Consider the following 13466-nt stretch of genomic DNA (forward strand, 5'->3'; position numbering starts at 1 on the left):
GCCTACGGCCCCGCCATCCCGCTCGCCGCCTCGCTCGTGTGCCGCCCGACCGTGGCCACCCCCGACGGCCACCGCGACCCCCTGCCCTTGCCACTGCGCCGCCTCTGCCCCGCGCCTCCCGCTTGCTGTGCCCCGCCACCAGACTCCGCTCGCACCCCCGCTTGCTGCCGGTAGCCGCCGAACCGCGCCTCGCGCTCGCTGGCCTCACTCTGCGGCCTCGCCCCTTGCTCCCCCTCCGCAGCAACCACTGCCTGTTGCTGCTCTGGCCGGCGAGCCTCGCGGTGGCTGGCCTTGGCCAGTGCCTAGTCGGGCTAGCGCCATCACGCCCTGCCCACAACCGTGCCTGAAACCCGTCGCCCTCCTGCCCAATAACCCACTAAGGCCCCCTGTGCCTATGACACGAAGGGCCCACGCCCCAGAACGAAAATTTTAAAAAAAGATTTAAAAAAATAGATAAATAAATAATTAAAAACAATTAAAATATTAATTAATTAATTAACGAATTAATTAAATTAATTAATCTGAGTTAGGTTGACCTAATTACTAATGAAACTAATTAACCTGTTTAATTAGTCTTAGTCAATGACAGTAGGACCCACGCGTCAGTTTGACCCAGTCAACTGACTGGTTGACTGCTGGCATCGTGATGACGTCATGCTGACATCAGATATGTATTTTAGTATTAAATTAATTGTGTTAATTCTAGAAAATGATTTAAAACTTTAAAAATGAATATAAAATAAACCGTAGCTCGGATGAAAAAACTTTGTACATGAAAGTGCTCAGAACGACGAGACGAATCCGAATACGCACCCCGTTCGTCCGCCACACATCCCTAGCATAGCAAACACGCAACTTTCCCCCTTCGGTTCATCTGCTCGAAAACGCAAAACACTGGGAATACTTTCCCGGATGTTCCCCCCCCTTCGCCGGTATCGCCTATCCCTACGTTAGGTCACCCCTGGCACAACGTATTACCGCGTCTTGCTTTGTGTTACATTTGATTGCTTTGTTATTTATTGTGTTCCCCCTTCGTTACTCCTTTCCAGTAGACTCAGAGACCGCTGCCGATGTCCGTATGTTCGACTACATTGGAGATGACCCCTCCTTCTTGCCAGAGCAACCAGGCAAGCCCCCCCTTGTTCACCAGATATCGCCTACTCTTCTCTATACTGCTTGCATTAGAGTAGTGTAGCATGTTACTGCTTTCCGTTAATCCTATTATGATGCATAGCCTGTCATTGTTGCTACAACTGTTGTTACCTTTACCTGCAATCCTAGTGCTTAGTATAGGATGCTAGTTTATCATCAGTGGCCCTACATTCTTGTCCGTCTGCCATGCTATACTATCGGGCCGTGATCACTTGGGAGGTGGTCACAGGTATATACTTATACATAATATATGATACTTGTGGTGACAAAAGACGGGTCGGCTCGAGGAGTACCCGCGGTTGATTCACGAATTGGGGGCTGGAAGGACATACTTTCCCGACAGCCCTCTGTGTGGATGTTTGTGGCGAAGTGACAGGGCAGGTTGAGACCACCTAGGAGAGAGGTGGGCCTGGCCCTGGTCGGTGTTCGCGGTTATTTCAAGATAACACGTTTAACGAGATCTTGGTATTTGATCTGAGTCTGGCCACTGGCCTATACGCACTAACCATCTACGCGGGGACAGTTATGGGCACTCGACGTCGTGGTATCAGCCGAAGCCTTCGTGACGTCAGTTACTGAGCGGCGCGCGCCGGATTGGACCGTAAGCCTGCTCTTGTATTAAGGGGGCTAGTTCTGCTTCCGGCCGCGTACGCAACGTGCAGGTGTGCAATGGGCGATGGGCCCAGACCCCTGCGCCATAGGATTTAGACCGGCGTGCTGACTTCTCTGTTGTGCCTAGGTAGGGCTGCGACGTGTTGATCTTCCGAGGCCGGGCATGACCTAGGAAAGTGTGTCCGGATAAAGGAGATCGAGCGTGTTGGGAAATGTGGTGCACCCCTGCAGGGAAGTTAATCTATTCGAATAGTCGTGATCTTCGGTAACAGGACGACTTGGAGTTGTACCTTGACCTTATGACAACTAGAACCGGATACTTAATAAAACACACCCTTCTAAGTGCCAGATACAACCGGTGATCGCTCTCTCACAGGGCGACGAGGGGAGGATCATCGGTTAGGATTATGCTACACGATGCTACTTGGTGAACTTACCATCTACTCTCTCCTACATTCTGCAAGATGGAGGTGGCCAGAAGCGTAGTCTTCGATAGGACTAGCTATCCCCCTCTTATCCCGGCATTCTGCAGTTCAGTCCACATATGATACCCTTATTCCATTTGATACCAATGCATACATATGTAGTGTAGCTCCTTGCTTGCGAGTACTTTGGATGAGTACTCACGGTTGCTTTGCTCCCTCTTTTCCTCCTTTCTATACCCGTTTGCTGCAACCAGACGTTGGAGCCCAGGAGCCAGACGCCACCGTCGACGACGACTACTACTACTCGGGAGGTGCCTAATACTACGTGCAGCCCGCTGACGACAACCAGGAGTAGTCTAGGAGGATCCCAGGCAGGAGGCCTGTGCCTCTTTCGATATGTATCCCAGTTTGTGCTAGCCATCTTATGGCAACTTGTTTAACTTATGTCTGTACTCAGATATTGTTGCTTCCGCTGACTCGTCTATGATCGAGCTCTTGTATTCGAGCCTTCGAGGCCCCTGGCTTGTAATATGATGCTTGTATGACTTATTTTTTTATAGAGTTGTGTTGTGATATCTTCCCGTGAGTCTCTGACCTTGATCGTACATGTTTGCGTGTATGATTAGTGTACGGTCAAATCGGGGGCGTCACAAAGATCCTAAGAGCCTTGGATGGAAAATACGATACCGTATTCACATTGATCCAAATGATGCCAAATTACAAAGATCTCAAGCCAACGGAAGTCATTGGAAGAATTGTTGCTCATGAGATGTCGCTCAAGGATAAGGAGGAGCTCCATAACAAGTCAAGTGGTTCTTACAAAGCCTCATGTGAAGCTCCCACATCATCAAGTGAGAAACAACCTTCAATGAAGAATTGAGCCTAATGGTGAAGAACTTCAGCAAGTTCTACAAGAATAGAAGCAAAGAGAGAAGTTCCAAGTCAAGGTCCTACAATGACAAAAGATCTTCTAGTCGAGAGCGAAACTGCTACAATTGTGGAAGACCCGGACACTATTCCAATGAGTGTACGACTCCTCACAAGAGAAGAGAAGATTCTTCGAAAAGAATAAGTAGAAGAGAAGAATCACCGTCGGGGGAGAGAAGGAGTAGGGATGATCGTTATGAACGAAGACCCTCCCGGAGAAGCAAGGATTCGGAAAGGAAGGACAAGTCATCAAGGAGCTACACAAAACGAAGACATCAAGCTCATGTTGGTGAATGGGTATCCAGCTCCGGCTCCGACAATGACTCCGAGAGAAGCTATCACTCCAACTCCAAATATACTCAAGATGAAGGTGTTGCCGGTCTAGCACTTGTGTCAACCAACTCCTACGACATATTTGATTCACCAAATGAAGGAATTGGAAGATGCTTCATGGCTAAAGGCCCAAAGGTATCACACCCTGAGTATATTGATTTCAATAGTGATAAAGATGACTTGTTAGGTGATGATGATTTACTTGTTGACAACTCTAGTGATGATTACTATGATGAAATGTCAATTAATTATGCTAATCAAGATGAAATGAATGACAATGATAAGGAGAAGATTGAGTCTCTAACTAAAGAACTAAACACTCTTAAGTTAGCTCATGAAACTATCTTAGGATATCATCAAGAACTTTTAAGGACTCATGAGAAATTACGTTTTGAGAAGCTCAATCTTGAGCAAGAGCATGAGTTCTTAAAGGCAATCAATGATGATCTTCGCAAGAAAAGTTCTTCTTACATTGCCAAGTGTTTACTCTTATCCACATACATGCCTCAAGTCAAGTCTAGTAACAAGAACAAGAAGGATTCTTCCTCTAGTAGTAACAATAATCATGCTAAATCCAATGTTGTTGCTCTAGTAGTTCTCTTGATTCCACTAATGATTCTCTTAGCCAAGTTACACTTGAGCAAGAAAATAGCTTATTGAAGGGAATCATAGAGAAAGGTGCTTACAAGAGCCTTGCCGGGAGTAAGCAATTCAAGGAAATTGTACGCAAGCAAGGAAGGCACCGGAAGAATCAAGGCATTGGTTTTGAATGAAAGTTCAATGCCAATGGAGTTGAGTGGGAAGAAGATCAATACCCCAAGACGAAGTTTGTTCCTCAACAAGAGAAGTATGATCCTACTTCTTTCAAAGGGACACAAGCCCAAGATGATCTTCCACCACAAGACCACAAGCAAAAAGGCAAGGACAAGCTTCAAGAGAAAATTGATGCATTTGAAGAAGCTCCTAAGGCCTTGGTCAAGTGGGTTCCCAAGACTACATCAAGTTCCACTTCATCAAGTACAACTACAACTCCGAGGATTCCCATCAAGATGGTGTGGATCCCGAAGAAGAAGAACTAGAGAGTTCTTGAGGGTGACTCCGCCAACATACTTCACTCTTATCATTTTGGCAAGAACAAGTGCAATCAACTTTCACATCTTGCACTAGTTCAAGGAGTCACAAAACCTCTTGTTGGTAAGACAAGGGACAAGGTAACCTAATGCTTTCATGGACATCATATTGTGTGCATCACTCTATGTCTATGGATATCCTTGTTTGTTCCTCGTGGGACTAACCCGTGTAGGTATTGAAAGTGCAACTCACTCCAAAGGATAGCTCCGAATGATCTACATCAACTTAGGGCATCCACATCTTCAATACCTACATGAAGTCATTATCGACAAAACCCAAGGTTAGTTCTTCCCTCATAGGGGGGATCTCACATCTAGGGAGAGCTTTGCTCTAACAATTGAGTTAAAGCAACTCTAATGGTGTGAACACAACAACACTTTATGTAAAAGTGGTAACCCCACTTGTGCTTAAATGATGAGTATGACCTATGATCAAATGTTCTCATTTGACTCCTAAGTCAATATACTCATATATAGATGACCTAGTCATCGCCAATTGCTTGATAGATGCTAGAATTGTTTGTGCATGCTTTGCCACATATTTCATTTGTCATTTTATTGTGTGAGCATGTTGGTTGCATAATTTACTCATTCGAGGACATCCACTTGTTGTTTTGATTGATTGGTTTCTTTTTCTTTTGCCAAGTGGATGGACAAGAATGCCTAAGAACCTTCTCTAGCTATCTATGCTTTTCTCGTCTCAAACTCTATTCATGCTGCATCACAAAGTTTGATCAAGTCAGATTCGAACCACTCTATGTGAGGAGCACTCGGAGTCCCCGATTCGTCATAGACTTAAAAATCCAAAACTTCCTTGTGCGTTTCGGTCTGACCGATTCATCCATTTCGATCATACTGAGATCACTAAGTCGATCTAGGTTTTCAATCTCGGTGCAACCGATTTGAACTTTTCAGTCACACCGAGTTTCAGTAACTACTTGCAGTTATGAATCTCGGTGCCACCGAGTTGTTCCACTCGGTCACACCGACAGGGTCAGGCTGTATATATCCACGGGTCAAATTTTGGAAAACTTTCCGAACCTCCTCACCCGCACTTAGCTTGCTCTGCCTCCCCGGGTCTCCGGATCATCCTCCTCGTCTGTAGCCGCCTCCTGTCGCTGGTCTCCGCCGCCGACAACGGGATCGTCTCCGCCGTTTCTGCCGTAGCAAGTTCATCACCGGAGTAGGGTATGGACTTGAACTTTGTGCTGTTCTAACTCTGATTCCCCAGCACATTGCTTTGCCATGTATCTTGCCACGATTGAGATCAATCTATCCATCGAAAACACTCTGTAGTTTAGTCGTGAATTGAAAATTTAGGGTTAGGTTTCCGCCGAAACCATCTCGGACTGACCGAGTTGATGAAATCGGTTCCACCGATTTGGCTCAGGCCATTTGATAACCCACAAGTATAGGGGATCGCAACAGTTTTCTATAAGTAAGAGTGTCGAACCCAACGAGGAGCTAAAGGTAGAACAAATATTCCCTCAAGTTCTATCGACCACCGATACAACTCTACGCACGCTCGACGTTTGCTTTACCTAGAACAAGTATGAAACTAGAAGTACTTTGTAGGTGTTGTTGGATAGGTTTGCAAGAAAGTAAAGAGCACGAAAATAAAACTAGGGGCTGTTAAGGTAAAGAAGCAACTAAAGTAAATATAGCGAGTGTGGAAAAGTGGTGGTAGGAGTTGCGAAATTGTCCCTAAGCAATTGACTACTTTACTAGACCGATAGGAAGTATTATGTGGGAGAGGACACTGCTAGCATGTCATCCCTGACTTGGAATTCCATGCACTTATGATTGGAACTATTAGCAAGCATCCGCAACTACTAATGTTCATTAAGGTAAAACCCAACCATAGCATTAAGATATATTGGTCCCCCTTCAATCCCGTATGCATCAATTACTATGCTAGGTTGAAGCTTCTGTCACTCTTGCCCTCCAATACATAGTCCTATCAACATACAAATAACCCTAGGGTGTGATCCACGCGCGCAATCATATGATGGGCACCAAAGTACAGCAACATAACCACAAGCAAATTAAATCAACCATAGCAATTCATCAACCACCGATAGGAGAACGAAAATCTACTCAGACATCATAGGATGGCAACACATCATTGGATAATAATATGAAGCATAAAGCACCATGTTCAAGTAGGGGGTACAGCGGGTTGCGGGAGAGTGGACCGCTGTAGATAGAGGGGGCAAGGTGATGGAGATGTTGGTGAAGATGGCGGAGGTGTTGGTGTAGATCGCGGTGATGATGACGGCCCCCGGTGGCACTCCGGTGCCACCGGAAGCGAGGGGGAGAGAGCCACCCTCCTTCTTCTTCTTCCTTGACCTCCTCCCTAGATGGAAGAAGGGTTTCCCCTCTGGTCCATGGCCTCCATGGCACGGGAGGGGCGAGAGCCCCTCCGAGATTGGATTTGTCTCTCTATCTCTCTCTGTTTCTGCGTTCCCCGGTTCTTCCCTTTCACCATTTCTTATATTCCCGGAGATCCGTAACTCCGATTGGGCTGAAATTTTGACACGATCTCTATCCGGAAATTAGCTTTCTTGCAGCGAAAGAAGGGCATCAACCGCCTTACGGGGTGGCCACGAGGGTCAGGGGCGCGCCTCCCTCCCCAGGGCGCGCCCCTACCTCGTGGGCCCCTCGAGCATCGTCTCGCGTGGATTCTTCTTCCCAAAAATCATATATATTCCAAAAAATCTCCGGCAGTTTTTATTCCGTTTGGACTCCGTTTGATATGGATATTCTGCGAAACAAAAAACATGCAACAAACAGAAACTGGCACTAGGCACTGGATCAATATGTTAGTCCCAAAAATAGTATAAAAAGTTGCCAAAAGTATATGAAAGTTGTAGAATATTGGCATGGAACAATCAAAAATTATAGATACGATGGAGACGTATCAGCATCCCCAAGCTTAATTCTTGCTCGTCCTCGAGTAAGTAAATGATAAAAGAATTGATCTGGAATGCTACCTAGCATAATCTTGATCATATGTCTAATCATGGCATGAATATTAAGACACGAGTGATTCAAAGCAATAGTCTATCATTTGACATAAAAACAATAATACTTCAAGCCTACTAATAAAGCAATCATGTCTTTTCAAAATAACATGGCCAAAGAAAGTTATCCCTACAAAATCATATAGTCTGGCTATGCTCCATCTTCATCACACAAAATATTCAAATCATGCACAACCCCGATGACAAGCCAAGCAATTGTTTCATACTTTTGACGTTCTCAAACCTTTTCAACTTTCACGAAATACATGAGCGTGAGCCATGGACATAACACTATAGGTGGAATAGAATATGATGGTGGAGGAGACAAAAAGGAGAAGATAGTCTCATATCAACTAGGTGTATCAACGGGCTATGGAGATGCCCATTAATAGATATCAATGTGAGTGAGTAGGGATTGCCATGCAACGGATGCACTAGAGCTATAAGTGTATGAAAGCTCTAACTGAAACTAAGTGGGTGTGCATCCAACTTGCTTGCTCATGAAGACCTCGGGCATTTAAGGAAGCCCATCATCGGAATATACAAGCCAAGTTCTATAATGAAAATTCCCACTAGTATATGAAAGTGATAACTCAAGAGACTCTCTATATGAAGAACATGGTGCTACTTTGAAGCACAAGTGTGGAAAAAGGATAGTAGCACTGCCCCTTCTCTCTTTTTCTCTCATTTTTTTGTTTTGTTTTCTTTTTTTTTCTCTTTTTTTGGGCCTTCTATTTTTTTGGCCTTTCTCTTTTTTTGGCCTTTCTCTTTTTTTCGTCCGGAGTCTCATCCCGACTTGTGGGGGAATCATAGTCTCCATCATCCTTTCCTCACTGGGGCAATGCTCTAATAATGATGATCATCACACTTTTATTTACTTACAACTCGATATCTAGAACAAAGATACGACTCTATATGAATGCCTCCGGCGGTGTACCGGGATGTGCAATGATCTAGCACAGCAATGACGTAAAAAAACGGACAAGCCATGAAAACATCATGCTAGCTATCTTACGATCATGCAAAGCAATATGACAATGAATGCTCAAGTCATGTATATGATGATGATGAAAGTTGCATGGCAATATATCTCGGAATGGCTATGGAAATGCCATGATAGGTAGGTATGGTGGCTGTTTTGAGGAAGGTATATGGTGGGTTTATGGTACCGGCGAAAGTTGCACAGTACTAGAGAGGCTAGCAATGGTGGAAGGGTGAGAGTGCGTATAATCCATGGACTCAACATTAGTCATGAAGAACTCACATACTTATTGCAAAAGTCTATTAGTCATCGAAACAAAGTACTACGCGCATGCTCCTAGGGGGATAGATTGGTAGGAAAAGACCATCGCTCGTCCCCGACCGCCACTCATAAGGAAGACAATCAATAAATAAATCATGCTCCGACTTCGTTACACAACGGTTCACCATACATGCATGCTACGGGAATCACAAACCTAAACACAAGTATTTCTACAATCCACAACTACCCACTAGCATGACTCTAATATCACCATCTTTATATCACAAAACTATTGCAAGGAATCAAACATATCATATTCAGTGATCTACAAGTTTATGTAGGATTTTATGACTAACCATGTGAATGACCAGTTCCTGTCATCTCTCTAAATAGATATAAGTGAAGCAAGAGAGTTTAATTCTTTCTACAAAAGATATGCCCATGCTCTAACAAATATAAGTGAAGCAAAAGAGCATTCTGTAAATGGCAGTTGTCTAAGTGAAGAGAAACAGGCAATCCAAACTTCAAATGATATAAGTGAAGCACATGAAGCATTCTATAAAGCCATACTCAAAAGATATAATTGAAGTGCAATGAGCATTCTATAAATCAACCAAGGACTATCTCATACCAGCATGGTGCATAAAATAAAAATGAGAACCTAAATGCAAAAGACACTCCAAGGCTTGCACATATCGCATGAACGAAATGAATCCGAAAACATACCGATATTTGTTGAAGAAAGAGGGGATGCCTCCCTAGCATCCCCAAGCTTAGACGCTTGAGTCTCCTTGTATATTTACTTGGGGTTCCTCGGGCATCCCCAAGCTTGAGCTCTTGCCTCTCTTCCTTCTTCTCACATCGAGACATTTTCAATCATGGAACACTTCATCCACACAAAACTTCAACAGAAAACTCGGTAAGATCCGTTAGTATAACAAAGCAAATCACTACTCTAGGTACTGTTGCAAACCAATTCATATTTTGTTTTTGCATTGTGTCTACTGTAATATAACTTTTCCATGGCTTAATCCACTGATATAAATTGATATTTTCATCAAAACAAGCAAACTATGCATCAAAAACAGAATCTGTCTAAAACAGAACAGTCTGTAATAATTTGAACATTCACCATACTTCTGATACTTGAACAATTCTTCCAAAATTAAGAAAAATAAAAAAAGATTATAGGAAGACAGTGCAAAAAGAATCAGAACCATTTGACGTTCCAGCTAAAAATGTAAAATCGCGCACTACAGCCAAAGTTTCTGTCCTGCACCGTACAAACCATCAAGCAAATGTAAACATCCTAAAGGCAAACCTTGGCACATTATTTTTATAATACAATGGAATTGTACAAGGGGATAATTATTTTTGTTGAAAAGTTTCTGTAATCAAGATTCACAAAGTTGCCGTGAGCATGAACAAAGTTCAAGGAGCTCTCCCATTTCAACAATGCTTGTCTTTCTCACTTTCGCTTTTCTTTTTGAAAAAGTTTTGGGTTCCCCTCTTTATTTTTGTTGTTTTTAAACTATATGAAAGCACTCAACAGAAATAAATGACTCCCTAAAACTTCCGGGTTGTCTCCCTGGCACGCTTTCTTTAAAGCCATTAAGCTAGGCATATAGTGCTCAAGTAATGGATCCACCCGGATCCCAAGGTATATCAAAGCCAATTTTAATTAACAATGATTTGCAATTTAGTAATGAGCACAAAGCAACATATATCAAGCAATGACTAAGTCTAACTCTCTTCCTATGCATCGGCATGTCATAAAAGAACAATTCATGCACACAAAGTAAAGGCCAATGCATAGTATAAACAGTTTCTTGCAATTTTATCATGTTGGAAACATAGAGAGGTGGAGATATAGTCCCTCTCTCATAATAATTGCAAGTAGGAGCAGCAAGCACATGCATATTACATTTATCGAAATCATCATGTGCAACGGTAAAAGGCAGCCCATCAATATAATCCTTAATAAGTGCAAACTTCTCCGATATAGTATAATCGGGAGAATTCAAAAAGATAATAGGACTATCATGCGTGGGTGCAATAGCAACAATTTCATGTTTAACATAAGGAACTATAGCAAGTTCATCTCCATAAGCATAATTCATATTGGCATCTTGGCCACAAGCATAGCAAGCATCATCAAAAAGGGATATTTCAAGAATCGACGGGATCATAGCAATTATCATAATATTCATCCTTCGGTAAGCATGAAGGGGAATTAAACAATGTACGAGTTGAAGAGTTACTCTCATTAGAAGGTGGGCACGGGTGATCAATCCGCTCTTCCTCCTTTTGTTCTTCGCTCTCCTCCTCATCTTTTTCATCCAATGAGCTCACAGTGTCATCAATTTCTTCTTCCATAGACTCCTGCAAAATATTAGTCTCTTCTTGGACAGCGGAGTATTCCTCAATATATTGTTTAACATAGGTATTAGAAGCATAATTCTCATAACAATATTCAAGTATGGCAAAATTTTCAGATTTGTGAAGAGTAGCATCATACTTTTCAATCAAAGAAGCAATTTCAAAAGCACCCTTAAAAGCAACAAATTCTTCAATTTGTTGAACATCATAGTAATTATAAACACCCTTAGCATACGAAGATACGATTCCATTATTACTAAACTCACATTGATAGGGAAGGTGTTTCTTAGGGTTTTCAGAACAACAAGTAAAATCATATATTTCACATAAATTCCAAGCATAGCATTGCAAACGTTGAATTTGACCCCATAATCGTTTCCCTCTTTCAGATATACGGTGTCGCACATAACAAGCATGCTCATCTAAAGATTTGCCCTCAACTAAGCTAGTTGGGGTTTCGGCACGAGCACAAAGGGATCAAAGATGATCCAAGTAAAAAGCTTCAACAGTGTGATAGATTTTGAGTGGTTCTTCAACCATTGGTTCAGTAGGTACCACTAATTTTTTTGGTATTTTGCGTTTCCTACCCATGACTAAAGATAGAAAACAACTAAGAACAGCAAATAAAAATTACTTAGTGATAAAGTAAACAAGCACACACGAGAATATCCACCCCACGCTATTGCTCCCCAGCAACGGCGCCAGAAAAAGGTCTTGATAACCCACAAGTATAGGGGATCGCAACAGTTTTCGATAAGTAAGAGTGTCGAACCCAACGAGGAGCTAAAGGTAGAACAAATATTCCCTCAAGTTCTATCGACCACCGATACAACTCTACGCACACTAGACGTTCGCTTTACCTAGAACAAGTATGAAACTAGAAGTACTTTGTAGGTGTTGTTGGATAGGTTTGCAAGAAAGTAAAGAGCACGAAAATAAAACTAGGAGCTGTTAAGGTAAAGAAGCAACTAAAGTAAATATAGCGAGTGTGGAAAAGTGGTGGTAGGAGTTGCGGAATTGTCCCTAAGCAATTGACTACTTTACTAGACCAATAGCAAGTATTATGTGGGAGAGGCCACTGCTAGCATGTCATCCCTGACTTGGAATTCTATGCACTTATGATTGGAACTATTAGCAAGCATCCGCAACTACTAATGTTCATTAAGGTAAAACCCAACCATAGCATTAAGATATATTGGTCCCCCTTCAATCCCGTATGCATCAATTTCTATGCTAGGTTGAAGCTTCTGTCACTCTTGCCCTCCAATACATAGTCCTATCAACATACAACTAACCCTAGGGTGTGATCCACGCGCGCAATCATATGATGGGCACCAAAGGACAGCAACATAACCACAAGCAAATTAAATCAATCATAGCAATTCATCAACCACCGATAGGACAACGAAAATCTACTCAGACATCATAGGATGGCAACACATCATTGGATAATAATATGAAGCATAAAGCACCATGTTCAAGTAGGGGGTACAGCGGGTTGCGGGAGAGTGGACCGCTGTAGATAGAGGGGGAAAGGTGATGGAGATGTTGGTGAAGATGGCAGAGGTGTTGGTGTAGATCGCGGTGATGATGACGGCCCCCGGTGGCACTCCGGTGCCACCGGAAGCGAGGGGGAGAGAGCCCCCCTCCTTATTCTTCCTTGACCTCCTCCCTAGATGGGAGAAGGGTTTCCCCTCTGGTCCATGGCCTCCATGGCACGGGAGGGGCGAGAGCCCCTCCGAGATTGGATCTGTCTCTCTGTCTCTCTCTGTTTCTGCGTTCCCCGATTCTTCCCTTTCACCGTTTCTTATATTCCTGGAGATCCGTAACTCCAATTGGGCTGAAATTTTGAAACGATCTCTATCCGGAAAATAGCTTTCTTGCGGTGAAAGAAGGGCATCAACCGCCTTACGGGGTGGCCACGAGGGTCAGGGGCGCGCCCCCTACCTCGTGGGCCCCTCGAGCATCGTCTCGCGTGGATTCTTCTTCCTAAAAATCATATATATTCCAAAAAAATCTCCGTCAGTTTTTATTTTGTTTGGACTCGGTTTGATATGGATATTCTGCGAAACAAAAAACATGCAACAAACAGGAACTGGCACTGGGCACTGGATCAATATGTTAGTCCCAAAAATAGTATGAAAAGTTGCCAAAAGTATATGAAAGTTGTAGAATATTGGCATGGAACAATCAAAACTTATAGATATGACGGAGACGTATCACCATTGCACATGTGATTGTC

Source organism: Triticum dicoccoides, chromosome 2A, assembly GCF_002162155.2.
Source record: "Triticum dicoccoides isolate Atlit2015 ecotype Zavitan chromosome 2A, WEW_v2.0, whole genome shotgun sequence".
Lineage (NCBI taxonomy): Eukaryota > Viridiplantae > Streptophyta > Magnoliopsida > Poales > Poaceae > Triticum > Triticum dicoccoides.